Source organism: Protopterus annectens, chromosome 3.part1, assembly GCF_019279795.1.
Source record: "Protopterus annectens isolate FY-2018-M chromosome 3.part1, PAN1.0, whole genome shotgun sequence".
NCBI lineage: Eukaryota > Metazoa > Chordata > Ceratodontiformes > Protopteridae > Protopterus > Protopterus annectens.
Genome location: NC_056732.1, coordinates 1,802,169,698 through 1,802,195,905, shown reverse-complemented (window position 1 = coordinate 1,802,195,905; position 26,208 = coordinate 1,802,169,698).

Genomic DNA, 26,208 nt, shown 5'->3' with positions numbered 1-26,208 from the left:
ATTTTGGCATTGATTTATTATTCATTACATGTTATATATGTGTTTGGTATACATGATTCATGTGTACGTACACTGTATGGGGTCCTTGTGTTTATTAGAGGATTTCAACACTTGGGCTTAATGCAGTACTCCAGTCCACATATTTATGTCCTGTAGTAGGATATACAATTTAAAAATGTATATAGATTCCTTTCATATGTTCAGTTTGATTTTCCTATAGTGAAGATGTGTTTGGTGAAACCTCAGTCTTATGTACTGCTGTGATGGCTTAGTGGTTAACTACTCTGACTGTAGTTTGCAGGGTCCTGGGTACACATCCTGCAAATGCTGGTTAATTTTTCCTGCCCAGAACAGAGACTGATGCATACTGAGTGATTAAGACACTTTTGAGCAGTTGTAAGCAGGTTTGTGTGGGTTTGCACGAGAGTAAGCAATGTTAACCTCTGGTTACATATGCTTACAGAAGGTTAGCTTAAATATTGCTTAAACTGTGTGCACATTGCTTACCCCCGTGCAAACGGGCTTAAACCCGCTTACTAGTGCTTACATATGTTTACTCCCACTTACCATTGCACTGATTTAGACAGTAATGCCTAATGCTTCTTGAGTAGGTGGGGGATTTGGGGGCTGTATGGCGTTGTCATTCATTACACATTTTACCTTCCATTTGTATCCCTGATTCTTGTGTACATATACTGTATGGGGCATATGTGATTATCTGTGGACTTTGCAACATTTATGGCACTGACACCCCACATCTGCATTTAATGCAGTACTCGAGTTCACAAATATATATTATTTAGTAGGTTATTCCACTAAAAATATTGGCCATAAAGTGATTTGACATGGAAAATACTGCAGTGGGACTCGAACCAGGAATGACTGCTCATAAGACAAATGCTCTGCCCACTACACTATTGCTGTACTGCTTCATTTGCATATATCTTGTGTTTTATCCTCTTCTGCTATTTAAGCTGCATTAACTGTAGCTAAGCGAGGGGCAAACCCGCGTACCTATGGCTGACTTTAATGTGATTCATACTAAAAAAAAAAAAGGGTTTGTTTATTTGATTTTTATTTCCTATTGCTGTTGTACATGTGGGGGAATGTTGCTGGGGATATGTAGACAACTATGAGCGGTCTCACTCATTTCTTTGGCCTTTCGGATGTTCTCCATTGTGGGAGCGTGTATATTCTGAGAGCTCTGCTCTCAGACATGCCCCCTACACTTTTACATGCTCGGTGTAAGATTAAGAGCTCGGGCAGAGCGCCATCAATAATATGCATGGCATGTTGCTGTCATGCTCCTAAATGGCTGCTTCCGTGCATGACTAACTTAGTCATGCACGGAATGATAGTGAATCCAGGGGTATGTCTGCTATGTGTTTAAGTGACAGGGCAGTAAAGGGTCTCTCACACACACACACACACACACACACACACACACACACACACACACACACACACACACTTACAGTCCCTGTTTGATACTTCATGAAGTTATAGCTGCAAAATGCCTGCATTCTATGATTATACATGATTTAATTTGTAGTTTACTTTATAGCTCTCTACATGTGTATTAAATGTATTTAGATCACATGTATCTGTTTATTAATTATAGTTTATATGAGTCTGTGTTGGATGTTGATGCAACTGCACAGTTGTGTGTGTGTGTGTGTGTGTGTGTGTGTGTGTGTGTGTTTGTGTGTGTGTATAAAATCTTTCGGTTTATGTATGCATATATGCAGATATCTATAGATAGATAAGGGTAAATATGTTTTTTATATTTATATACATATGTATTAATATATGTATGTGTGTGTGTGTTAAGTATATGTACTGTTTTTGTCTAGCACAAGGTCACAATGTTTTTCACCCAGAAGAACTGATGAAGGTTCCTACCTGTGGCACTATCTGCAGCACGATACTAGTATTGACTTAAAAAAAAGTCAAAAAAGTCAAAAGTAACTATATTGTCATTCAGACCATACACAAGTGCACAGCTGAACGAAATTGTGATTCTCCAAGCTAATGTGCAAACAGAAAGCATAGCAACACAGAAACAAAAAAATACACAAATACAATGACGACAACAACTGTGACCGAGCCAACAGAAGAGTACATAAGCAACCAAAAAACATGCACGATTACCACAGACTATGGCAATCCACTTCATTCACACCACCGCCATCACCCTCTCCAACATCAGCAACAACCTATGTTCCAGTCTGGTCCCCTCTGACACCATAAACCAAGTCCGATTCCAAAACAAAATACAGCAGGCAAAAATCAGACTTCTGCCAACTGAATGTGACACAACCGCCACTACCCAAAGGCCAGAACAGCCACAACCAGTCCAGTGATCCTCCCTCAGTCCTCACCATCCATACTATCACTGCCACCAACTCCATCTCTGACATCATCAGCAACTTCCAAATCCACTCCAGCTTCCTCTGACCCAACAAATCCAAATCTGATTCTTTTCAAACTGAACCGGGCAGCCAAGAGTCTGACCTCCACCTTCTACATTCTTCACCTTGCTCAACTCACCTGTAAAATCCCAGGCCTCATGATCAGTCCAATGACCCCCCAAAAAAAACAAAGCAACAAGGGCACTACGGACATCAAGGACACCACAAGCATCACAGCTGCAGTCGACCACACACTCGACCAGACCGAATGGTCCATCCAACAAAAACACAGCATGCACATTGGGAGATGGTGAGGCCACCGCCACACAAGGCACCATTATCTTCCTGATACCAGTACAGGGTTTGATTCCCTCAGCTCTCATTTGCCTGTTGTGTGATGTTGAGGAAGTCACTTAATCAGATAGTGCTTGTGAGCCACTGAGAATTTGGGCTGGGGTCTTCCATAGTCCCTGGAGTGCAAACCTAAGAACCTACAAACCAGGGATATTGACTACTACAGAAAGTCAGCCAGGAGTGTAGCTTTGCTTTTGAGTTGAAGCCTTGTGTTATGTTTTATTGCTGCTGTGACATTTCTTTTGAAGATGTGTTATTATTGTAAGAATACTCACATATTTATTTTTCTCCCTGCGGTTTCTTGTATTATTTTGTGTCTTTTAATGTATTTTGTGCTACATCCTGCAGTCTAGAAGCTGTTTTTTGACACAGAATGAGTACTCTTGTCTGTGACAGTAGTGATTCTAGTTCAATTTGTGGACAAGACCAAGGAATGATAGAACTGAGCAGCCAGAGAGCTACTATCCTGTCCTAGAGGTGTTGTAGGTTTTTGCCTCAGGAGTGATTCCCACTGGATAATAGTTTCCAGGACAACAACAAAACAAATGTTCTGGAGCATACTGCAGAAAACTATGAGATGCTTAGTGTTAAGCATATTGACCCACATTGTGCTTTTTACAGTCAAGAGCAACCATCCTAGGTTATGGGGTGCTAGAGTGTAAAAAAAAAGATCCCAGCATTTGGATGCAGTGTGATAGCCACTTTATCCACTATGCCTTGTCTTGTCTCACACAAGCTAATTAGTAGAGGAAGGGAGGCAGAAAGTGTTCTGAGATCAGCAGGATTTTGAAGATCAGAAAACAGCTTGTGCTGATTTGTATACTTAAACATTACTAGAATAAACTCTATAACAAAAGAAACAGTTGCTGTCCAGGACCTAGAAAGAGCAGGTGCCCAATTGTAAGCATATCTCTCCTTAGCCTAAACAAGCAAATAAGAGCACTAGTGAAACCCTCCAAAGTAAACTTTGAGTCCAAATTGGCCACATCTACTAGAGATAGTCATAAGGCCTTCTTCACATATGTCTGTAATCTCAAAGGTAGAACCCAGATCTTTTCAGAACTGGTGGTCAAGGATACCACGTATACAAATGCCGTAGATATAGCAAACTAGCTGGCTGACCGATTCAGCAAAAATTTCATACCTCTGTCCCCCCATTAGTGAATCGGAACATTCCCAGTACCTGCCCCCTTCCCCTTATATCTAAGGATCAGGTCATCACTGCTCTCTTAAAGGCAAAAAATACAGCCTCCATGGGATAACATCCCAGGCTACATCCTACATGAACTCAGGCAGGAACTTGCAGCACCATTAGGCATCCTATTCAACCAAAGCCTGAGTACTGGCTTTGTCCCAGCTGAGTGGAGGACAGCCACTGCCATCACTTTACACAAAGATGGAACATCCACCTATCCAGGAAATTATACACCCATCAGCATAACTAGCCTGATCTGCAAGACCATGGAATGGATTATCATGGACCTCATTAAGAAGGACATTGGTAACCTCCAAACACTCAATCCCACACAGGCTGGCTTCATCAAGGGGAGGTCACGTCTGTTAAATTTGGTTGACTTTTTTGAGACAATCACCAAAGTGATGGATAAGGGGAAGATGGTACACTCTGCCTAGCTTGACCTGGCCAAAGCCTTTGACACTATTCCACACTCAGGCATAATAGATAAACTCTCACAACTAGGCATCAATCTGTATGTTACCAGATGGGTAGCTAACTGTTTACTGATAGAACCCACCTAGTCAAATATAGGAAGCCACCTCAAGCAGTAGACCTGTATCGAGCGGCATACCCTAGGGTTCGGTCTTGGGGCCTCTGTTATTTGGTATATACTTTTCTGAGGTGCAGGCCAAAGCCAGTGGGTTATGGCTGACCAAATTTGCAGAAAGCTGCAAGCTGGGCACTGTCATGAATTCCCCTAGTGATGTGGACATCCTCCAAGACGGTCTCACCCAAACAAATGACTGGTGCTAGAAACTTGGCCTCCAGCTGAATACAAAAAAATGCATCATCATCCCCTTTGGGGAGAGTGATGCCCACACAAATTATCACATTAATAACAACATCTTTAGTACACAATCATTCATGAGGGATTTGGGCATCCAGGTTGATGATGATCTCGGACCCCACCTTGATGGGACTGCTGCATATCCGCAAGTCAAGCTCCTGTCAAGTAATCCACACGTGCGGCCTCAACCTGGTCTGTGACATCAGTAGGACTTATTGACGGGACAGATTTGTGTCCTGGAGACTCCGCCATCTGTGTAATAGACTCCCTCTCCACGTCAGAGTACTCCTTTACCCCTTTTTAAGTGCAACCTGGATAACTGGATGGGAAATAGAAAATACATACCTGGGATTCCTCCCCTGTCCCTGTTGGACAGGGGCATCAGGTGCTGATTTGTCTAAACATGGGTTAAACTCCTGGCTAGGCTTATAAGGGCCTCAGGGCCTAGTAACTTCCTATGATCCCATAGAATGTATTTACTGTACTTAATCTTTATTGGCATTTGAATATTTACCTAGTCATCATCAAAACATGTTCAGCTGCAACCAAATGGGTAACTAATCCTCAGAGGTTTCCCATAGGTTTCATAAGAGGTACAACAGCCATTGAAAAATAGTGTTTTATTAAATGTAATATTTGCAAACATCCTCTACTATCCAGTAATTAAAGTTTATTTTAAAGTAAATTATCCTATGTGGCATTCTGTTATAAACAGGAATTGCAGTGTGTGTGAGGGAGGGGGTATGTCTTTCCACTTCACAACTAATATAACTAAGTTTGAAGTCACTAAGCTTTACTGCAGATTGCAAAATTATATCTGTTGTCAACAAATGGTTACCTTTTGATTATTTTCACTTCAGTCATAAGCAAAACAGAGGTATTTCTGGATTAGTGAACTTCTCTAGCTAAGAGTCAAGTAAATAATTAAACATGAGTGTGAGAATATTAGATAGTCTTATCTATGCTAGCATATATAGGATATATATATATATATAGGAGGGCCAGTCTGAAGGAGATTGGAGACTGTAAAGTGGTGGCAGGGGAAAGTGTAGTTAAGCAGCATAGAATGGTGGTATGTAGAATGACATTGGTGATCAAGAAGAGGAGGAGGAGTGTGAAAGCTGTGCCAAGGATTAAATGGTGGAAGTTAAAAAAGGGTGATTGTGAAGTGGAGTTTAGGGAAGAGTTAAGACAGGCACTGGGAGGCAGTGGAGAGTTACCGAATAGCTGGGTAACTACAGCAGAACTAGTAAGGGTGACTGCTAGAAAGGTGCTTGGTGTGACATCTGGACAGAGGAAGGAGGATAAGGAGACCTGGTGGTGGAATGAGGAAGTACAGGAGAGTATACAGAGCAAGAGACTGGCGAAGAAGTGGAATTGTCAAAGAGATGAAGACAGTAGACATGAGTATAAGGAGATGAGGCGCATGGCAAAGAGAGAGGTGGCGAAAGCTAAGGATAGGGCATATGGAGAGTTGTACGAGAGATTGGACACTAAAGAGGGAGAAAAGGACCTGTACCGATTAGCAAGACAGAGGGACAGAGCTGGGAAAGATGTGCAGCATGTAAGGGTGATAAAGGATAGTGAGGGAAAGGTACTCACAAGAGAGGAGAGTGTGTTGAGTAGATGGAAAGAGTATTTTGAGAGGCTGATGAATGAAGAGAATGAGAGAGAGAGAAGGTTGGATGATGTGGGGATAGTGAATCTGGAAGTGAAACAGATTAGCAAGGAGGAAGTAAGGGCAGCTATGAAGAGGATGAAGAATGGAAATGCCGTTGGCCCAGATGACATACCAATGGAAGCATGGAGGTGCTTAGGAGAAATGGCAGTGGAATTTCTAACTAGATTGTTTAATGAAATTTTGGAAAGTCAGAGGATGCCTGAGGAGTGGAGAAAAAGTGTTTTGGTACCTATCTTTAAGAATAAGGGTGATGTGCAGAGCTGCAGTAACTACAGAGGGATAAAACTGATTAGTCACAGCTTGAAGTTATGGGAAAGAGTAGTGGAAGCAAGGTTAAGAAGGGAGGTGATGATTAGTGATCAGCAGTATGGTTTCATGCCAGGAAAGAGCACTACAGATGCAATGTTTGCTCTGAGAGTGTTGCTGGAGAAATACAGAGAAGGTCAGAAGGAGTTGCATTGTGTCTTTGTAGACTTGGAGAAAGCATATGACAGGGTGCCTAGAGAAGAGTTGTGGTATTGTATGAGGAAGTCGGGAGTGGCAGAGAAGTATGTAAGAGTGGTACAGGATATGTACGAGGGTAGTGTGACAGTGGTGAGGACTGCAGTGGGAGTGACAGATCCGTTTAAGGTGGAGGTGGGATTACATCAAGGATCAGCTCTGAGTCCTTTCTTATTTGCAGTGGTGATGGACAGGTTGACAGATGAAATCAGACAGGAGTCCCCATGGACTATGATGTTTGCAGATGACATTGTGATCTGTAGTGAGAGTAGGAATCAGGTTGAGGAGACTCTGGAGAGGTGGAGATATGCTCTAGAGAGCAGAGGAATGAGGGTCAGCAGGGCTAAGACAGAATATATGTGTGTAAATGAGAGGGAGGGTAGAGGAATGGTGAGGATGCAGGGAGTAGAGTTGGTAAAGGTGGACGAGTTTAAGTACTTGGGATCAACAGTTCAGAGTAATGGTGAATGTGGAAGAGAGGTGAAGAAGAGAGTACAGGCAGGGTGGAATGGGTGGAGAAGAGTGTCAGGAGTGATTTGTGACAGACGGGTATCAGTAAGAGTGAAAGGGAAGGTCTACAAGAGTGTAGTGAGACCAGCTATGTTATATGGGTTGGAGACAGTGGCATTGACAAAAAGGCAGGAGTCAGAGCTGGATGTGGCAGAGTTAAAGATGTTAAGATTTGCAATCGGTGTGACTAGGATGGATAGGATTAGGAATCAGTATATTAGAGGGTCAGCTCATGTTGGACAGTTTGGAGACAAAGCAAGAGAGACGAGATTGCGTTGGTTTGGACATGTGCTGAGGAGGGATGATGGGTATATTGGTAAAAAGATGCTAAGGATGGAGCTGCCAGGTGAGAGGAATAGAGGAAGGCCTAAGATAAGGTTTATGGACGTGGTGAGAGAGGACATGCAGGCGGTTGGTGTGACAGAGCAAGATGCAGAGGATAGGAAGAAATGGAAAGAGATGATCCGCTGTGGCGACCCCTAATGGGAAAAGCCAAAAGAGAATGATGATGATCTATGCTAGCATGACTGTCTAAAGTTTTGTAAATAATTGTAAATTACCCTGTGTTACATATGCCAGCATGACTAGCTATAATTTTGTAAATAAATTATGTCTTTTGATTATCACTCTGATTTATGCAAAATGTTTGAATCAAACAGTGTTCTTCTGGATGACTAGATGTACATGTTTTCTTATTAAATAGAATTTTGAATGTATGTTATGCCAGAGTCAGCTGACTCAGAGATGATGTTATTGTGTGCCAGAGCTGAAAGAATAGAATCTTCATGACAGCTGCTTGCTTACTTTTCAAATCATAACTGCTTTCTGTTATTTTTAAAAATCTGCTATAAAAGCAAATAGTTTAGTTATTCAGTTGTTTCCAGAGCTCTTCAGTAGTAGTAGTCCAGCTATTTCCTGAGCAGTTGTTCCAGTCGCTGAACATAGACGACAGTATGGAGTGTGGACATAATTCATCATCTTGCCTTGCAGAAGTAAGAGTATAATCTTACCTTGCTGAGTTATTTAGATTAGATAGGGACAGTTAATCTTAAGATAGTCAGAGAACTACAGCTAGTTAGTTAGAGGTTTTTCTGAAATCAGTGTGAAATCTATCCTACAGTGTTGTTTTCCTATTTCCTGCATGTGAAACTCTGTTGTTTACTGAAATCAGTTATTCAGTGTTTACATGTTTTAAATCATTTTATTTATTATTAAATAGTTTACTACTTCTTATTGTGGTTTGTTATTTGGTATATATTTTTAACAACTTGAAAGTGTTTATGCCTATTGTGATAACACCAGAGCCACTCCAAAAATCCTTACTTCTTGAGTTATATGCTACCATTTGTATCAATATCTATTTTACTCAATATAAATTAAAATCCCTTTTGAAGGGTATTGTGGTATTTGACAGGTAGCAGCGGTTACCTTCTGATATGAGCAAAGCAGCACAGCAAGTAAATCTGTGTCAGTCTTGCGCAAGAGTGTGTGTAAGTATGAATATCAGACATTTAAGAGTGAGTGTGTCAGATACTTAGAACTGGGACACAGTGTTCTGCAGTGGTTAGTGTGGAGATTAATTTGGGGACCTGAAGTGAATCATATAGTCCAGCCCCAGGTTTCGAACCTGTTGTGACAACCCAACAATGGACCAGTAATCAAGGAGCCTCAATCCTCACCACTGCACCAGTGGGGGATGTACATTGGAATGATGACAAGGTACACACACAGTATTTCCTGATGCAACTTTCTGCATCAAGTGCAATTTCCCTTAAGAGCAGACAGAGACAACAGTCAGTCCAGGGCTGATTTCTCCCTCTTTCTCCAGCTCACCACTGGCACAGCTATAGAGCTGAGATCTCAGCTGAGTGGCCAAGCCAAGACATCCAACACCCTCTCTGTCCAACCAGTGCTTTGTGTCCCTGCCCAAGTAGCTGACAAACACACTATTTGAGGTTTGATTTACACACACACACACACACACACACACACACACACACACACACACACACACACCTGGGAAAGGCTGACACAAGTTTGCTAGCTATGCCCCCATTTCCCCAGACTATAAGGTAGTTATCACTACCAGCAGCCATTTCTTATCAGCTTCTTTAAGGCCCTTAACAAACAGTGTCCAATCTTACTGTGTAATGCTACTATTAATATGAATGATAGTTTGACCAACAGCAAGGCTATTAAGAGTGGCCCACAGTGTCACCAAATAAATATGCAAGCACTCTCAGAACTTAAATATCTCTAGACAGATCAACCACAATGAAAGATTTAAATATATTTAATAATAAGTAATAAAAGAACAAGACAATACTAAACATATATTTACAGTGACATTAGAGTTCAAAATCACAGGAAATATTTAAAACAGCATTGCAGGACAGTCTCAAATAAATAAAGAAAACCATGTAAACTAAGCTTTGCTAAATTCCTGACTATATCTAAGAGAATTACTATACTCCAGTTACCTTACTTAAGAGCAAGGCAGATGTGTGGTGAATGGATCTTGTCAGGCCCAAGACAGAATACAGAATGCTGTGTCTCTCTAAGAGACTTCTTAAATTAATATCTCAAATATTACTGTTGGGATAGCTAACATCATTGCTTGTCATCTGACTCTAGTTCCTAGGCCCCAAATCAACCATTGATGTATTTGGAATGGGGTCCATCATAAAGCTCTGAGTAGAGTAGACTGCCCAAGCAAGTAGTGCTCCTCTTTAAGCATTGCAGGCTTTACAATGGTTAGGTGAGAGGCTGTGTTTCTCTTAGCAGTGGCCTGTTTCCCATCTGCTAAGATAGTATATAACCTCTTGTGGTAGTTTGGTACCCTTGTTGTCTGCAGACAACTTGCCACTGGCATTCTGTCATTCCCATTTTCTGGCTACCTCAACTTTTGTTCTCCGCCTTGCCTCTGTGGATGTCTATATGCTTACATAGCCCCACTGGTTGCATTTAAAACATTTAACCCTTGGTCCTAGCTGTGTACCTGAACTAGTGGCTTCTTCTGCTACTGGTGGACTGATGTTGGAGTGGTTTAGGCTGCCCACCATGAGTTTCTTTAGACCCATGAGCAGCACTGGGTATCCCTTTCCTGTACAGTGATGTCCTGCTTGCTAGGTATAGGTCTCCCTTTTCTTCAACTTATCTGTGGTATTACATTTCCTATCTGCTAACCAGATTCTCATGTCCTCAGACAAACTGCTAAGGGGTTGTTTTCTCACTAAAAGGTCTGCCTGCCCTTCAGAAGGGGTGACCTGACTCCCACTCATCCACCTATGAAAATAAGTGCTTAGTTCAGCAATATATTCATGCACACTTTCATTTGCCTTGCATCTATGCTCAAGAATTTTTTTTCTATAAACTTCAGGTGTTAACTTAAAACGCTCTAATAAACAATTTTTAACAATATTAGAATTTAACCAAACAGTATCAGACAATTTAGAAACCGCAGTTACAGCTTTACCATGGAGTAAAGGTGTCAGGAACTATGCCAGAGCCCTTGGTCAACATTATACTGTTTACATACCCTTTCAAATGTATGAATAAAACTACCAACAGTATCACCATCAGTAAATTGTGGAAGAAAATAACTGACCTTTATTGCTTCTGGGGTTCAGTTATTCCTTGTCATGTTGCCTCTGCCTCTCATTTTTTTTTCATCTTCCATACATCTCAGTCTCTCTGCTGCTCCTAATTCCTTTTGTTTCTCCTGCCACGGTTTCTCATTTTCTTCAGCCTCTAAAATGCCACGGTCTCCCTGCTGATTTTTTTCCCAACCATTTGGTCTCCAGTTCAAGTCTTTAACTCTAGATGGATATTTTAAGTCCTCTGTGGAAAGTTTGAGCTGTCCATTTTCTGAGAGTTGTACATCCCCAAGGCCAGTCTGGTTGTCCTCCTAGTTTCTGGTCTGTGATGCAGCTATGACTAAAGCTAATCATGTCTGCTTTAGTCAGGTTGGCATGCACCATTCCTTTGTTTTGGCACATCTCAGCCAACTGGCTCCTTGTCAGTTTGCCATGCTCCTCTGCTGACATCCTTGCCTGCTCTCCCTGACTAACTAAGCTAAACAAAATAAATAAAACTATTGCGATGTGAAACTCTGAATGTTCACTGTCTGTCTGCTTGAGACTGCAAGCACCTTCTTTTGTGACCACTGTTTACAGGATGTTGGAGTTATGTGATGTGGTGATCCCACCACTGCCAGCTAATAAATGTGATGACCCACCACTGGACCAGTAATCAAGGAGCCTTAATCCTTACCACTAGCACCAGTAGGAGAAGTACATTTGGATGAATGACAATTTACACACACATTATTTCCAGATGCAGCTTTCTGCATCAAGTGCAATTTCTCTTAAGAGCACACTTTTACCTCTTTCTCCAGATCCCCAATAAGAGTCCCCACTGGTACAGCTATAAAGTTGAGATCTCAGCTGAGTGGCCAAGCCAAGGCCTCCAGCACCCTCTCTGTCTAACCAGTGCTTCCTGTCTCTGCCCAACTAGCTGACAAACACACTCTTTGAGGTTTGATTTATACGCAAACCCACATACACCTGGGAAAGGCTGGCACAGGCTTACTGGCTATGCCCCCTTTTGCCCGGACTATAAGGTAGTTATCACTACCACCAGCCAGCTCCTTATCAGCTACTTTAAGGCCATTAACAAAGGGTGCCCAATCTTGCTGTGTTATGTTACTATTAATATGAATGGTAGTTTGACCAAGAGCAAGAATGTTGAGTGGCCCACTGTGTCACCAAATAAATATGCAAGTGTTCTCAGAACTTAAATATCTCTAGACAGATCAGCCACAGTGAAAGGTTTAAATATATTTAATAATAAATAATAAAATAACAAGACCATACTAAATATATATGTACAGTGACATCAGAGTTCAAAATCATAGGAAATATTGAAAACAACATTGCAGGACAGTCTCAAATAAATAAAAACATCTAAACTATGCTTCATTACATTCCTGACTGAATCTAAGAGAATCACTATACCCTACCCTTAAGAGCAAGGCAGATGTGTGGTGAATGGATCTTGTCAGGTCCAAGACAGAATGCTATGTCTTTTTAAAAGACTTCTTAAATTAATATCTCAAATATTACTACTGGGATACCTTAGAGAATTACATCATTGCCTGGCATTTTACTCCTAGTTCTCAGGCTCCAAAACAACCAGTGATGGCAACTGGTAGCATTTAGCATCTACCTGTGAAAATACAGACAAGGGTTTTTCCTCAGATCTTTGGCAAATGCTGTAAGTTATAAAACAATTCCATCCCTTCACATTTCAAAACTAGTAATTATAGACAATAGAGAAAGCTCCCCAGTATAGACATTGTGTCTGTTGCTGCATTGAAACTGAAAGATAACATTTTTATGGCCTAGACATAAAGTAATTTAATTTCAGTTATTTTTCTAAGTTTTGCTGGACTCAAGTTAACCTCCTGTATTCTAGTTTCCATTGTTATAACATACATTTAAACAGTTAGTGCATGTACAGTTCTGTTCTGTTCCAGTAGGGCATGCTGTGGTTACATTTTAATCACTTTATAAAATATCTTTTCAACAAGTCTGTACAAGCCTAGTTTGATATATATATATATATATATATATATATATATATATATATATATATATATATATATATATATATGTATATATATATATATATGTATATTTATATACAGATGTATGATATACAGTTGTAATACATTTGTAACACAAGCTTCTTATATGAATCATGCTGATATTCACAAATGACATATATAATTATTTACAAAATTCCAGATAGCTGGTCTGGCAGTATCTTCCTTTCCCACACCTGTTCCTGGTGTACTCTTATGGGAAATTGTGTATTTCTATCCCTGCTTTTAGTTGCACTCCCTTACCAGAAACAATGGTGAGGATTGAGACTCCTTATTTACTGCTCTGGAGTAAAGAGGGCTCATCACATATTTGTGGCAATGGAGTGGGATTTTAGTTGAGCTTTAGTAGCCTGTGGGTAGTTGTCACCGAGGTGTGCACTCTCAATAACCACAAAGTAAGCATGCAGAGTTTCCTTGTCACAACAGTTTTATTAATTTTTAGTCAGTTTAGTCAGGGACAGCAGGCAAGGATGTCAGCAGACGATTATAGCAAGCTGTCAAAGAAGCAGTTGGCCAAGGTGTTCTAAGCCAAAGGACTGGTGCATGCCAACCTGACTGAGGAAGCAATGATCTCAGCCTTAGTTGCAGCTGCAGAGCAGACCAGCAGCTTGGAGGATATCCAGTTTGGTGCTGGGGATATGCAGCCTTCTGAGACAAGAAAGTTCATCTTTTCCTCAGGGGATTTAGACTATAACTGAAGACTGAAGAAAGGGAGAAGCAGCGTCATCATGAGAAGGAACTGGAGATTAAGAGATTGGAGATAAAAGCTGAAGAAAATGAGAGGCAACGGCAGCATAAAAAGGAGCTTATAACCCTTTTACAGAGTCATGGAGGTACTGGGGAAATGAATGACCGAACCCCAGAAGCCATAAAGGTCACTAAACTTATTCCTCAGTACAGGGAGGGAGTTGACTTTGATCATTTTATTTATATATTTGAGATATTATGTAAACAGTAATGTTGATCAAGGGCTGTGGGTTCATAGGTGTGTACTAGGCTAATGGCCCTGGAGCCTTAATAAGCCTAGCCCAAAATATTTGCCCTGGCACCGTGCCACCTGATGCTAGTTCACAGTGCCTCTATCCAGTAGGACAACTGGAGTGATCCCTGGGGTAAACTTTCTGTTACCCATCCAGTCATCAAGATTTCTTTTGAAGTGGGCCAGCGAGGTGCTTTACTTGACATGAATGGGAAGCTTATTCCAGAGTATGGGCAGTCTTTGGGAGATGAAATTGTCCCTCCAGCATGTTTTGTTGATTGTGGTAGTGAGGTTGTGATCTCTGGAATATGTAGTGCAGGGGGATTGAAATTTCTTTAGGTGTAGCGTTTCAAGTAGGGCTGGGTTGGACATGTCTTTCTAAGTCAAGCAGAGATCACCTGTAAGTAGACAATAAGAGACTGAGAACAGCTGTAGTTTCTTGAGTCTGTCTGTGTAGGACATGTGTTTAAGGCCTAGGATTCTTTTTGTGAGGTACTTTTGTGGCCTCTCCAGCTGTTGTAGGTGTCTGGTCAGGTACATGCCAAATGGGGTGTTATATTCAATGATTGGTCTAATAAGGGATGAGTAGAGAGGGATGATGACCTCTTTCTTTCTTGATGCGAAACCTTTGGTTATAAGATGTGCCATGTAGAAAGACTTTGTAACTACAGTGGCAATTGGTGGTTGAAGGTGAGGTGGTTTTTGACTTAGGTGCCCAAATCACTTATGGCCCCTTCAGTGTTTAGTGGGCTCCCATCAATGTAGAAATTCATGGGAATTGAGTTTTTTCCAAAGGGAATGCTAACGCATTTTTTGGCATTAAGCTTAAGGTCATGGTTCCGACACCAGTCATTGGTCTCAGAGAGGCCCTTTTGTAGGATGTCTGCATCACTTGGGGAGTCAGTATTGACTCCTAGTTTGCAGTCATCAATGAACGTGGTCAGCCAGCTCTGTGCTGGCCTGGACTTATGAGAAGTAGATGCCAAACAGGAGAGGGCCCAGGACCGAGCCCTGTGGGACTGCACTCATGACTGGTCGACAGTCTGAATTGGAATCCACAACTTTCACTCTGTGGGTCCTGTCTGTGAGCCAATTTGCAACCCACCGAGTAATATCAGGATTGAGGCCTAGTTTGGTGAGTTTATCAATGATACCAGATCAAGGAATGGTGTCAAAGGCCCTGGCCAGGTCAAGGTAGGCTGTATGCACTGCCTTACCCTCATCCACAGCCTTGGTGACTGTCTCGAAGAAGTCAACCAGATTCAGCAGGCAGGATCTCCCCTTGATAATGCCAAACTGTGTGGGGTCAAGGATTTGGAGATTGCCTATATCTTTGTTGAGCAGATCCATGATGATGCGCTCCACAGGTTTGCATACCAGACTCGTCAGGCCAATGGAGTGATAGTTCCCCAGGTCTGTAGTTGCTCCCCCTTTATGGAGAGAGATGACTGTAGTAGTGCACCATTCATTAGGGACAAAGCCTGAGGTAAGGCTGTGATTGAACAGGGTACGCAGGTGTGGTGCCAGTTCATTTTGTAGCTCATGTAGAATGCATCCAGGGATATTATCAGGTCCCATGGGCACTGTATTTTTGGCTTTAGACAATGCAGCTTTTACCTGTGCTGCAGAAATGGTGGGTACCAGGCTTTCTTCTGGTATTTTGATAGGGCCTTTGTGGGGGAAAGAGGGGTAAAGTTGTGGCTGAATCTGTTGGCCAGTATGTTGGCTATATCTGTTGGCTCAGTGTAGGATGTACCATTGTGTAATAACTTGGAGCAAATCTGGGTATTAACTTGGAGGTTCTTGATATAGCTATAGAAGGCTTTGTGGTTGTTTTTGGTGTCAGACACAATTCTGCCTTCATAGCTGGCTTTAGTGGATTTGATAAGGGATCTCAAATTTTTGTTGAGTCTGATAAGGGAGTTTTTCATGTGTCTTCATTTCTTTCTGCAACAGTTTCTTCCTTCTGTTGTAGAGTTTACTGATGGCTGTGGACCACCAGATTGGCTTTCTTTTTTTGGAGTAGAGCATCTTGGTTCTATTTGGTATGGCAAGATCCATGCATTTGTGTATGTGCTCATACAGTGCATTGGTGTATGATTCGGCAGTTACACAGCTATTTTCCATTGGCATGGGTGCCGAGAAGTTAGCCACCACTGTTTTTAGGAGCCCAAAGTCCGCTTTGGAGAAGTTTTTCAGGGTAGTCACCTTGGCAAGGGGTGTAAGTGAGATGGAGATTTTCTTGGTGGTCAGTTTATGGTCAGATTTAATGAGGGAGGAGTTGACTATAGGTGTGGAGCAACAGTCTGCCATGTTGGTGATAACCAGATTGAGGATGTTGCTTCTTCTAGTGGGGGTCAGAATGAACTGGTCCAGGTCTCTGGAACTGATAAATTCCAGGAAGCGTTGGGCCTGTACATTGGTACTAGAATAGTTTTCCCAGTTGATGGAAGGATAGTTGAAGTCACCCATTATGAGAGTACTGGGCTGGACCTTGATAGATTCCAGGGTGCTTAGGAATTTGGAGTGATAGTGTAGGGACATGGTTTGGGGTCTATAGCAGGCTATGGCTTGTATCGCCATCTTACCCAGTGTTAGTTGTACCTGAAGTATCTCAGATGCATTATGCTGGGCTACCAATCTAAAGTTATGTGTATCCTTTATGAATATGGAAACATTACCACCTTTGGAGCTTCTGGCCATATTCTGGGGCCAAAAGGTATGGAATGAGTTGTAGCCTGGGAAAGCAGGGGTGCTTTCTGCCTCTTTAAACCAGGTCTTCATTACAGCACAGATGTCAACATTCTCCATTTTGAGGAGAGCTTCGAACAAGTGCATCTTGAGATTTAGACGTCTAGCATTGAGCAGCATGACCCTCAAATTGCATTTGTTAGTAGCTGTTATGGTGGAATTTTGGTCTTCGGAACACTGTCTAAAAAAGGCATTATAGGGGTGGTAAGAGCCTTAACCAATAACCAAAATCCCAGGGGTGACAGCTGCAGGCAGTCTCTGGCAAAGCATCAAGGTCTGTTGATCATGTCATCCAGTGCAGACAGATACTGGATCCCCTTAGAATGACACTAGAAACTGGTTTAAAAGTACAGGTACAGTTCCTGACCCTCTTACTCCATGGTAGAGCTGTTAATGCAATTGCTAAACTGTCTGATGTTGATTGTTTGAATTACGATAGTGTAAAACAATGTTTACTTGATTGTTTTAACCCCTAAAATGTGTAGAAAACATTTTGTGAGCATAGATGCAAGGCATATGAAAGTGTATGTGACTACATTGCTAATTTATGTACTTACTTTCATAGGTGGGTGAGTGGGTGCCAGATCACCACTTCTGAAGTACTGGCAGACCTTTTGGTGAGGGAACAAGCTCTCAGCACTTTGCCTGATGACATGAGAATCTGTTTGGCAGACCAAAAGTTTAACTTTGCAAATGAGATAGGGAGAAAAGGGGATCTCTACTTAGCAACCAGGGCACCACTGCATAAGAAAGGGATACCCAATGCTGCACATGGGCATAAGGGAACCCATGGGAGCAGCCTAAACCACTTCAGCAGAGTTCACTAGTAACAGGGAAGCCACTAGTTCAAGCACATGGTCAGGATTAGGGATTAGATATTTCCAATGTAATCAGAGGGGCCATGTAGCATAGAAATGTTCATTGAAGCAAGGTGAGAAACAAAAGGTAAGGGAGCCAGCAAGTGGGAATGACAGAATGCTACTGGCAAGTTATCTGGAAACACCAGAGGCGCCAAACCTGTGGAAGCATGGAGGTGTTTAGGTGAAATGGCAGTGGGGTTTTTAACTAGATTGTTTAATGAAATCTTGGAAAGGGAGAGGATGCCTGAGGAATGGAGAAAAAGTGTTTTGGTACCGATTTTTAAGAATAAGGGTGATGTGCAGAGCTGTAGTAACTACAGAGGGATTAAACTGATCAGTCACAGCATGAAGTTATGGGAAAGAGTAGTGGAAGCTAGGTTAAGAAGCGAGGTGATGATTAGAGATCAGCAGTATGGTTTCATGCCAGGAAATAGCACTACAGATGCGTTTTTTGCTCTGACAGTGTTGATGGAGAAGTGCAGAGAAGGTCAGAAGGTGTTGCATTGTGTCTTTGTAGATTTAGAGAAAGCATATGACAGGGTGCCTAGAGAGGAGTTGTGGTATTGTATGAGGAAGTCAGGAGTGTCAGAGAAGTATGTAAGACTGGTACAGGATATGTAGAAGGGTAGTGTGACAGCAGTGAGGTCTGCGGTGCGAGTGACGGATGCGTTTAAGGTGAAGGTGGGATTACATCAAGGATCAGCTCTGAGCCCTTTCTTATTTGCAATGGTGATGGACAGGTTGACAGACGAGATCAGACAGGAGTCCCTGTGGACTATGATGTTTGCAGATGACATTGTGATCTGTAGTGAGAGTAGGGAACAGGTGGAGCAGGCACTGGAGAGGTGGAGATATGCTCTAGAGAGAAGAGGAATGAAGGTCAGCAGGACTAAGACAGAATATATGTATGTGAATGAGAGGGAGGATAGAGGAATGGTGAGGATGCAGGGAGTAGAGGTGGCGAAGGTGGATGAGTTTAAGTACTTGGGATCAACAGTTCAGAGTAATGGTGAGTGTGGAAGAAAGGTGAACAAGAGAGTAAAGGCAGGATGGAGTGGGTGGAGAAGAGTGTCAGGAGTGATTTGTGACAGACGAGTACCAGTAAGAGTGAAAGGGAAGGTCTACAAGAGGGTAGTGAGACCAGCTATGTTGTATGGGTTAGAGACAGTGGCATTGACAAAAAGGCAGGTGTCAGAGCTTGACGTGGCAGAGTTGAAGATGTTAAGATTTGCACTGGGTGTGACGAGGATGGACAGGATTAGGAATAAGTATATTAGAGGGTCAGCCCAGGTTGGAAGGTTTGGAGAGAAAGCCAGAGAGGCAAAATTATGTTAGTTTGGACATGTGCTGAGGAGGGATGCAGAGTGTATTGGGAAAAAGATGCTAAGGATGAAGCTGCCAGGTAACAGCAAAAGAGGAAGGCCTAAGATAAGGTTTATGGATGTGGTGAGAGAGGACATGCAGGTGGTTGGTGTGATAGAGCAAGATGCAGAGGACAGGAAGAAATGGAAACAGTTGATCTGCTGTGATGACCCCTAACGGGAGCAGCTGAAAGAAGAAGAAGAAGAACTTGATTGAATTACGATAGTGTAAAACAATGTTTACTTGATTGTTTTAATCCCTGAAATGTGTAGAAAAAATTTTGTGAACATAGATGCAAGGCAGATGAAAATGTATGTGACTACATTGCTGATTTACGCACTTACTTTCATAGGTGGGTGAGTGGGTGTCAGATCACCACTTCTGAATTACTGGCAGACCTTTTGGTGAGGGAACAAGCTCTCAGCACTTTGCCTGAGGACATGAGAATCTGTTTGGCAGACCAAAAGTGTAACTTTGCAAATGAGATTGGGAGAAAAGGGGATCTCTACATAGCAAGCAGGGCATCCCTGCATAATAAAGGGATACCCAGTGCTGCACATGGGCATAAGGGAACCCATGGGGGCAGCCTAAACCACTCCATCAGAGTTCACTAGTAACAGGGAAGCCACTAGTTCAAGCACATGGTCAGGATTAGGGATTAGATATTTTCAATGTAATCAGAGGGGCCATGTAGCATAGAAATGTTCATTGAAGCAAGGTGAGAAACAAAAGGTAAGGGAGCCAGCAGGAGGGAATGACAGAATGCTACTGGCAAGTTATCTGGAAACAACAGAGGTGCCAAACTATCATCAAAATTTGTATCCTATCTTAGTGAATGGAAGACAGGCCACTGCTAAGAGAGAGACCGCTTCTGATATAACCATTGTGAGACCTACAGTGGTTAAAGAGGAGCAGTACTTGCTTGGGCAGTCCACACCAGTCAGAGCATTAGGTGGAATCCCAGTCCAAATACCGTTGGCCAGGGTTCATCTTGACTGGGAAGGTAGAAAAGGGAAAAGGCAGGTAGGTGTGTTTGAGGATATTCCTACAGATGTCTTAATAGGGAATGATTCCCTTCCCCACAGAGGTATCTTTCTGTGTGCAAATAGTAAATGGGGCAAATATTTGTCCCAATCCCCTTTTAAACTTGTAATACCTTGTGTGCATACAGTTACACGCAGTCAAGTTTGGAGACAGGCATGTAGGTCTGGTAGTCTGGGGGAGACCCAGACAGATCCTATGCATGAAGCTGGGGCTAGTGATGTGGTTACTTTAGAGAGGGAGCTACCTTGTATCAGTGAGCCTGAAAATGAATCACAGCTGCTGGTAGGTACTGGTGTTCCCATGGACATGGTGACTGCAAGGACAGAGGTGAGTGGTAGTACCCAGGCTAACAGTGAGGCACCGCTGTCAGAAGATACTAGGCTTCCTGTGGAAGGGGAGCTGGGGCAGGTTACAAAGACAGAGCTGAGACAGCCTCAGCTTTCAGATCCTACTTTACGAGGCTTGAGTGAAGTAGCTATGTAGGCACCTGATGCTGAAGGAAAAAGGAAGTCTGTATTCTGGAACAAAGGATTACTGTACAGAAAGTGGACCCCTGAGGGAGGGCTAAAGGGTGAGGTAATACAGCAGTTGGTAGTGCCCAGAGCCTAACATCTGGCACTTCTGGCCATAGCCCATGACATTCCAGGTCATATAAGCATAACGCATAATAAGAGATGTTTTATGCAGAATTTTTATTGGCCTGGGAATGCAAAGGAAGTAATGTGGTTCTGTAGGGCTTGTGAGCAGTGCCAGGAGGTAGGCAAAAACCAAGGTCAAGGCTCTATTGATGCCTTTGCCTGTGATTGAAGAGTCATTTCAGAGGATAGCTATAGATACTGTGGGGCCTCGAGTCCTATAATTTCCACAGGGAAGAAGTATATCCTGGTGGTAGTAGATTATGCTACTAGATACCCTGAGGCGGAGGCTGTGCCCTTAGTGATGCAGAGAAGGTGGCAAATGCTTTGTTAGAAATTTTCAGCAGGGTAGGTTTTCTGAGGGAGATACTGACTGACTTGAGGTGCCAACTTTATGTCATAACCTGCTGCTTGTCTGTGGATGCATTGTGTGGTGAAACATCTAAAAACCACCCCCTACTACCCCCAGACTAATTGTCTTGCAGAGAGGATAAACTCTACATTACAGACTATGGTATGGGCATTTGCAGATAAGTTTAAAAGGGATTGGGGCAAATATTTTCCCCAGTTACTATTTGCACACAGAGAAATACATCAGGAATCTATAGGCTTTTCACCCTTTGAGTTGCTGTATGGGCATAGGGTGAGTTGGCCTTTAGATTTGATTTGTGATGAGAGGGAGGGAGGGAGGGAGGGAGGATGAATGTTAATCCCACAAGGAGTCTGTTGTGGTATATGTTGTAAACTTCATGACAAGGATTAGGGAGCTGATGGGTTTGGCCCAGTATAACCTGGCAGTAGCCCAACAGCAGAAAAAGGTTTGGTATGACAGGAATGCTCAAGCCCGATGCATGCCTCTCAACTGTTCCTGATTTTCAGGGACGTCCCTAATTTTGACTCAGATTTTAATTCTGTCCCTTTTAATCCCTCCTAAAACTAGTGACTTTTGGAGGAAAGGTGGTGAATTACACTTAATGAATAATGACAATAATTAAGAGTAATAAACTTCTTTTACTTCAGAAAATGTGTATTAATTCATATGCTCTGATTCTGTCAATGTTTCAAGTTAATAGCACTAATATTTTAAAAGTGTCCCTGATTGTCCCTGATTTTTTTCTTGACTTGTCCCTGATTCTGTTGAAATTTGTCCGCAATTGGTTGAGAGGTCTGATTTTGATACGGGACAGCAGGTTACGGTGCTCATTTCTGTCAGACACAGTAAGTTGCAGGCAGCCTGGGAAGGACCCTTTGAAGTGCTATGTAAAATTAGTGATGTTAACTACATGGTAAACTTAGTAGGCAGGAGACAGGGACATAAGTTGTACCATGTTAACATGATGAAGCCATATCATGATGGGGAGACCCTGTTGCTTATTTGCGGTGGATGGCAGGCATATGACAGGATGGTACAACACCATAGTGGGGTCAATAATGCTATGTAGATAGAATGTCAAGAAGAGGTATGGGTTGATACTTTTTCAGTCAGTCCCATTCTTCTCAAGCCACGATTTTTCAGGGTCACTTAAAAATCTAGCTTGAGTCTTTAAAAGGGGAGAAATGTGAGAATATTAGATATTGTCATCTGTGCTAACATAACTGGCTAAAACTTTGTAAATAACTGTAAATTACTCTGTGATACATATGCTAGCATGGCTAGCTATAATTTTATAAATAAGTTTATGTCTTTTTTTTTATCAGTCTGACTTATGCAAGATGTTCATAGGTTCATAGGCTCATTGGTTGGTACTAGTATATCAGCCCTAGGGCCTATACAAGCCTAGCCATAACAATTCTGTGGCTATTTCTTCCCACACTATTTACTTCCCTGGACCCCGACTGACGTGATCCCCGGGGTGAATTTCCTGTCTCCCATCCAATCATCAAGGTTCCTTTTGAAGAGGGACAAAAGATGTAATGGGCAGTCTATTCCAGAGTCTGAGGAGTCTCTGTGTCAGGAACCTATCCCTAGAGCATGTTTTGTTTATTGTAATGACACGGTTTAGATCCCTTGAGCATGTGGCTCTGACGGATTGGGATTTCTTTAAGTGTAGCATGTCCAACAGCTCTGGATTTGACATGGCCTTGTATGATAAGCAGAGATCGCCTCTGAGTAAATGATATGCGACAGAGTATAGCTGGAGTTTTTTAAGGTGGTCAGCATAGGCCATCTGCTTTAGGCCTGTGATGCTTTTAGTGAGGTATTTCTGTGGACTTTCCAGTTGTTGCACATGTCTTGAGAGGTACATACCAAATGGGGCATTGTATTCTATAATGGGTCTAATGAGGGATGAGTACAGTAGGACAATGACCTTCTTTTTTCTGGATGAAAAGCCCTTAGTGATGAGGTCTGCCACATAGAAGGATTTCCTGACTTTTGTGGCGATGTGGTTATTGAAGCTGAGACCGCTGTCCAGCTGTGTCCCTAAGTCTCTTATTACACTTTCGGTGTTTAGTGTACTGCCACCTGTGTGGTAATTCACGGGTACATGTTTTTTTCCCAAGGGGATAACTATACATTTCTTGGCATTGAGATTGAGCCCATAGCTCTGGCACCAAGCATCAGTTTCTGTAAGGCCCTTTTGTAGAGCATCCACATCATTTGGGGATTCAATAATGGTTCCCACTTTACAATCATCTGCGAACTTTGTTAGCCAGAGTCCCTTCGTGTTGGCCTGTACTTCAGAGAAGTGGATGCCAAACAAGAGTGGTCCTGGGACTGAACCCTGATGTACTCCATTTGTCACTCTGGAATCATAGATAAACTTACTAAGCTGGGCATTAATCCCTACATCACTCAATGGGTTCCAAACTGGCTTACTGACAGAATCCACACTGTAAAAGTAGCTGACTCCAAATCCAGCTCCAGACAAGGGGATGGTGTCAAAGGCCCTGGCGAGGTCGAGATAGGCTGTGTGGACCACCTTACCCTCATCCACAGCTCTGGAGACTGATTCAAAGAAGTCAATCAGGTTCAAGAGAAAAGATGGGCCCTTCACGAATGCAAACTAGGTGGGGTCCAGTGTTTGAAGGTTGCCAATGTCTTTGTTTATAAGTTCAATGATAATACGTTCCATGGTCTTGTAGATCAGTCTCACCAGACTGATGGGGCAGTAGTTCCTGGGATCCAAGGTGGATCCCTTCTTGTGGAGTGGGATAACTGTAGCTGTGCGCCACTCAGTGGGCACGAAGCCTGAGGTGAGGCTATGATTAAACATGACACTTAGGTGAGGTGCCAGTTTACTTTGTAGTTCATGTAGTACACAGCCCAGGATGTCATCTGGTCCCATGGATGCTGTATTCTTAGTTTTGCAGAGTGCATTTTTTTACCTGTGTAGCTATTACTGGAATTTGGCAATCTTCCAGTATTGAGATGGGCCATTTTGGGGGTGAGAGGGGGGTGAAGTTGGTGCTGAATCTATCTGCCAGGATATTGGCAATATCATTGGGATCTGTATATTTAATGCCATTCTGTTGTAGCTCAGAACAGATCTGAGCAATGCCATTTAGACTCTTATGTCTTGTGGTTGTTTTTGGAATCTTTGGCAATTTTATTTTCATAACTAGCTTTGGAGGATTTTATGAGGGATCTCAGCTTCTTACTGAGGCTGGTAAGGGAGTTTTTTGCATCCTGGGATTTTCCTCTTTTCTGCAACAGTTTCTTCCTTTTGTTGTAAAGTTTGTTTATGGCAGTGGACCACCAGATTGGCTTCCTTTTTTTGGAGGAACACATCTTGGTTCTATTTGGGATGGCATGATTCATGCATGAGTGGATGTGCTCGTACAGTGCCTTATTGTAAGATTCAGCAGTCAAACTTTCAGTTCCCATCTGCATGGGTGTCATGAAGTTTGTCACTTCTGACTTGAGCAGCATGAAGTTGGCTTTGGAGAAGTTTTTTTATGGAGCTTTCCTTACTGGGGGGTGGGGGTGGGGTGTGGATGTTAAGGGTGATTAGCTTATGGTCAGACCTGACCAATGAGGGGGTGACCATAGTTGTGGATCATCAATTTCCCATGTTGGTAATGACCAGGTCTAGGATATTGGAGCCCCTGGTGGGACTATGGATTAGTTGATCCAGGGCGTTGGAATTTATGGATTCCAAGAACCGTTGGGCAAAGGTGTTGGTACATGAGTAGTTTTCCCACTTAATGGCAGAGTAGTTGAAATCACCCAGTATTAGGCCATTTGGTTGTAACTTAATATTTTCCAGTATGTTTAGAAAGGTGTAGTGAGAATCCTGGGGCATGGTGGGGTATCTGTAGCAAGCTACAATTTGGATTCCGGTCTTACCTAGTGTTAGTTGCATCTGGAGAATTTCAGATGCATTGTGTTGGGCAACTAGCCTGGTGGTGTGAATATTCTTGGTGAATATGGAGTCTCCTCTACCTTTAGTGTTTCGGTCCTGGTTTGGTGGCCGAAAAGTGTGGTAAGAGTTGTAGCCTGGTATTGCAGGGGTGCTCTGTGGAGCCTTGAACCAGGTCTCAGTTACTGCACAGATATTGATGTTCTCCATTTTTAGGAGTGCCTCGAGAGAGTGCATTTTGAGGTTTAGACTTTTAGTATTGAGTAGCATTACCTTCAGTTTTTGCATGCTTGTACCTGTTATGGTGGTGGTTTTGTCCTTTGAAGTTTGCCTGAAAAAGGCACTATAGGGGTGGCAAGAGCCTTAGCCAGTAACCTGAATCCCAGGGGTAACAGGTGCAAAGCATCATGGTCTGTCTATCATGTTGTCCTAGGAAGACAGATACTGGATCCCCTTTGAATGACACCAGAAGCTTAGCCAATTTTTGAAATCAATCATTTTGTCCTTATACCCTCCTCAATCACACCCCTTCAAACCAAACTGCTAACTATTCTAATTCACCCTTCTCCACTGACTCCCTCTCTATTGCTCACCTAAATATTCGTAGCATTAACAACAAAGTCACACAACTCCATGCCTTAATTGATTTCTACGCCTTTGATATCCTCTGTCTCACTGAAACCTGGCTTAAACCCAGTACCAAAGACAACAAATTCACTCCCCCAGGCTACAACACCTTAAGGCAAGATCGCCTTAATAAAAAGGGAGGAGGAGTGGCTCTCCTATACAAATCCCAACTTCAGGTAGCCTTAATTGACTCCTTGCCTCCCTCCCCAGCAAATGCTGAAATACTTTGTACCAAACTCCACATTAATAAATCCAAGGCTATAAACATAATATGCTCCTACATCCCCCCAGGCAAGAACATCAATACCCTAGAAAATATCCTAAGCTGGGTTTCCTGTAGCTTTCCCCAGGAAACCATAATCTTAGGTGACTTCAATATTGACTGGTACTCCTGCATATCCCCCACACCCACCATTCACCTTAATCTCTTTAACTTTCATCAAACCATCAACTCCCCTACTAGAATACAGAAATCCACCCACAAACAAACCATTCTAGACTGG